Source organism: Crinia signifera, chromosome 11 (genome assembly GCF_055691185.1).
Source record: "Crinia signifera chromosome 11, ASM5569118v1, whole genome shotgun sequence".
Classification (NCBI taxonomy): Eukaryota; Metazoa; Chordata; class Amphibia; order Anura; family Myobatrachidae; genus Crinia; species Crinia signifera.
The window spans coordinates 68118294-68123099 of NC_139227.1; positions in this window are offsets into that span (position 1 = coordinate 68118294).

Here is a 4806-nt window from a genome sequence, read left to right on the forward strand (position 1 = left end):
TATACAACCAATGGCTTGCCAGTAGCAATAATGGGTATGGGTCATATAGGGATGACACATTACCATGCATTAGGTCGACAGTCAAAAGGACGACCTGGGCACCATCAAAGTGTACCACTGCACGCACCATGTTTCGGGCTTGACACACTTTTCTATTCTCCCTCCACACCCTAGTGGTTGGTAAGGCATGAAATACCGCCTGTCGACACATATTGGCTCCAAAAAAACATGAAAAATGCATGTTGACCTTTTGACTGTCGACCTACCGATTGTTGAACTAATGATTGTGTCAACCTCCCAACCCTGTCGACCTTAGCCATGTCAATCTATTTCGTGCATTGCCCTAAGCCTGGGGTAGCCAACCCTAGTCCTCGAGAGCTACCAACAGTGCATGTTTTGCAGGTCTCCTCACAGAATCACAAGTGAGCTAATTAGCTCCATCTGTGGATCTTTTAAAATGTGTCAGTGATTAATGAGTGCAGCTGTGCAGCAGCTAGGTTGCCTGGAAAATGTGAACTGTTGGTAGCTCTCGAGGGCTAGGGTTGGCTACCACTGTCCTAAGCCCTTCATAGCTAATCTTGGCACTCCAGCTGCTGTTTAACTACACATACCAGCATGCTCTGCACAGGGCTGGCGCAAGGCACCGGAGCGCCCAAGGCGAGTCGGGGTGGGGGCGCCGGGGTAGTGATAGTGCTGGTGTACAAATAGGGCTGTATTCAATGCGTCCGGGAAGGGGTTAAATGGCGGTGATCGTCGAAAACAAGCAACCCTTGCGCCGGCCACTCACCATATTCAATGTTCTGGGGATATCCTCCAAACAGCGAGGTTCACGGCTAATGCAGGGAGCCCACTGCATTTATCCATGCACCGTGCTTGTTCTGGTAGTTGCACGTCACTTCCAGGTCGCTGTAAAAACCCAGCGAGGTGGAAATGGTGTGTGTAGGAGAGTCGATTAAATACGGACCGTGCAAGCTGTGACAGAGCAGTTGGCACAGCTCGCAAAAAGCATTGAATACTGCCCATACACTCCTAAGGCCCTATGTCTCCGGTTTCTTATTTGCCTTTGCTCTACCCCTATCAGAGATGCAACCAATCTCTACACTATAATTACCCCTTTCACACTGCACCTCAGACCCGGGTTATTGTTGGGCTGCTGCCTGGTCAAGGTTCGGTGGGAAAACACCAAGCCTTTTAACCTGGGTCGACCAACCCAGCAATTTGACCTGGGTTATAAGAAGGGTTAAACCTTGTTTGCTATGTGTATAAAGGGTGAAAGCAGTGGACCAGGGTCAGAGCATAACAAGATCCTGGCAATAGATATGTGGAAGTAGTATACATAACACAGCTATCAAAAAGATGTTGCGGTGCCCAGATAGAAGACGGTATACAGTATGTTGGCAGAGAATAGAGCTGAAATGATTTACAATATCTGACTGTCAAGTATGCAAAATTCTAGCAGGAACTACATGTTTTAGGTCACAGACGACGCTTCCTTTACACTTGGGTGTCTAAGATCAAAAATGTTATCTACAGACCTGGAGTGAACAGATACATAGGAAAGGTTTTTTTATGCTCAGACCATCTGAAGACCTGGAAATTCATCGCTGGAATAATATTAAGAGGGTCAAAACTTGGACATCAAGTGATGCAAGGCAGAGGCCCACATCCAGACCCAACTGAAGGAAAGTCAAAAAACGTGAGAGAATATTTGAGACTCCAGACTACACAACAGACCTTACCGGAAGTAAGTGTGCCACAGACGGTTATAGAGCCGAAGACTTGTGCCTTAAAGTCATGGTAACCCCTGGTCAGGAAAGCACCTGGCCTTTAGGATTACATTTTCAGTAGCCAACCTGTCAAAGACCGATGAGTAACAAAATTGGTGGAAGAGTAAAGCTGGGTACACACTAATAGATATATCTGCAGACTGAACTGGCAGTATGTTCTCCATGCACGCTGCCCGTTCCGTTGGGACTGATATCACAAATGGACAGTCTTCTCTTCCTGTGGCCCAACTATAAAAAGAGAGTAGAATAACAAGAACACCCAGCTGTAGGAACAGAATCTTCTTGCAACCCCAGCACCACAAACTCAAGGCAGCGGTCCACAGCCATCCAGACTAATACCACGTTCCACAAGTAATGCCAGTCTGAAAAACACTTAAATGCCCCCATTCAAATTGCCAAGCATATTACTGGGTAAAGCTCTTCTACCCAGTTATACCCCTTACACACCAAGAAGCAAAATTACTGTTAAAGCTTTTCAACCAGTAATTTGCTGAAGAACCTGGGTTTTTGGTGGTGTGAAAAGGGTCAACACAGTTCTTAAATTCCAGCACTCCGACCCTGCTCTTGGCCATGGTATTGTGACCCTTTCACACCAAAAACAAAAAAAAAACGGGCTTTCAGTAAATTAACAGGTTGAAACGCTTTAACCCAGCAATTTGCCGGAGATGTGAATGTGGTCCTGCTGCACCCGGCACTCAAAAATGCCAGGTGGCTGGTGTGAAAGGGGTATAATTTGCTTTTCAAAATGAGTCCTTTTGTAGTGTTAACAGGTCAACCCGGGTAGGCATTTCCCACGAATAAAGCAGGATCAAAGACCCGAGGACACTGACCCAGGTTGTTTTGTTCACACTAAAGAAAGAGGGAAATAAAAAATGTTCATAGGCAAATAACTAGGTCAACATGCTTGGGCCAGTAATTTGCTGTGCTGTAAGAAAGGTATAATTGAGCAGACCGGGTTATCTATTTAGGACCGTCAGAGGCCCCTGCTGCAGCACGGCCAGCCTCCTCTCGCAGGCAACATTGTAGCAGCCGATTGTCTGAATGCATAGGTGTGCAATCACGTTCTGATTTATACAGGTGAGGGGAAATTATACAATCCTCATGTGTGTCCAATCAGGTTTGTGAGTTCTCTAAATTTAATTGCATAAACATTAGCTATTTAAAGATTCAGTATGTTTTTATTATCAAATTGCTAAGTTGTTAAAAAGGAAATTAAACTGACAGAATCAGGTTACTTTAACTATTAAATATAATAATTTTTGGTACTTGTATATTATCACAGCGTGCGCAATGTAGTTGGTGTAGTCAGCGTGAGCCAGTGTAGTCGTAGTAAGGCAGCGTAGCAAGCATAGCGTAAAGTAATGAGTAAAGCTGCCGGCGTTCACAGGGTCAGGCAAACGCAGGAACAGCATCGGAGGATGCGCTTCACATACAGCGCCGGGAACTGCCAGATGCCGACAGAGGCACTCCATGTTAGTTAAACATGCAAGCGTCTCATACGCACAAGCGTCCCAAACACTCTGCGGCTGTGGATGTAAACCCTGCCTTTCTCCGCTTCAGTGAGACGGACAGGGTTACAGTGTGTGGCACACGTGCGTCTTGTGCACAAAAAAGGACGCATTTGCCAGTGCTCCATGTCAAATTCTGGCAAATGCCTCAATTTCAAACCCCCACTATCCACGTCAGCCCACATTACGCGTCCTCCCGACCTGTTCATACCCCCACTATCCACGTCGGTGTGGAGTTGATTTTATAAAGTGTGGCAAGCGCAGCGAGCCACCAAGCATGATGAGTGCAGAGAGCCCTGCAAGGGGACGCGTAAAACGAGCCCGAAGCATGACGAGCCCCTGCAAGGGGACACTGATTACTTCACAGGTATTCCACGTGCGCTTGCCATGCTTCAGGCTCAATTAACGCATCCACAAACCACAATTTATAAAATGAACTCCATGCTGACGTGGATAGTGGGGGTATGAACAGGTCGGAAGGATGCGTAATGCGTCCGCTTGCCACGCTTCGGGGTGATGTGGATAGTGAGGGTGTTTAAAGAAAACATTCACACCTGGTAGATCATCCATCTGAAACAGTAATGATGACGTGTTAACTGGCAACTGACTACGCTAACTGCGTAAAGCTCCTTACAAACAGTCGCAGTCGCTTTTCTGCTATACACTACACTGGAGAGACTGCCGCCGCCGTGCTGAAGGGACACCACACTGAATAGGACAGTACGTAAACTACTTTACAGTTGCCATGATAATACACAAGTACCAATTTTTATATATTAAAAAAATTTAAAACTAGCCCTTTTCAGATCAAATATTTGTTAGTTAAGTGGGGCAATTACCCAGCCTTTTTGAGCGCCGGGTAATTTTGCCAGCTGCAGTCTGATACGAATTCACTGGGTTATAGCTTTTCAACCCAGAAATTTGCTGAAAAACACCGGCAAACCCTGGTCAATAGCAGGGTCAGCCACCCGGAATTTAAGACCCAGGATGACCCTTTCACACAGGTTCAATCTGTAGGGTCCAACCCAATGCGCATGGGACCAAGCCTTGGGTCGGATGGGATGTAAAACATCTGATTCGGGCCAATCTCTTGGCTCAATCAATCAGGATATGGTGAAATCAGCTAAAATCGTAAAAGTTTGTGCACCTTTACGGTTACCATTTTCCTTGATCTGGCTCAGACAGAGACCGTGACCTGGAGTCTATGGACTGCAGACTGAGCCCACGTTACAGGTGAATTCTGGGGAAGGCTCATTGCTGGCATGCTGACTCCCTTAAAATGACCACACAAAATATAACGCTAGTGAGTGTACATGTGCTTGGGATACAGATAGTAAGCTCCCCTTCGGGGAAGGGACTGATGGGAATGTCTCAACATGATCTATGAAACAATGTGGAAATTATATATTATTTCTATAATTGCATTAAGCATGATTTAAGTAACTTAAAAGTAATAACTGTATTGGAATTATAAATTACACTCTAAACATAATATGTTAAAGTACACAAAG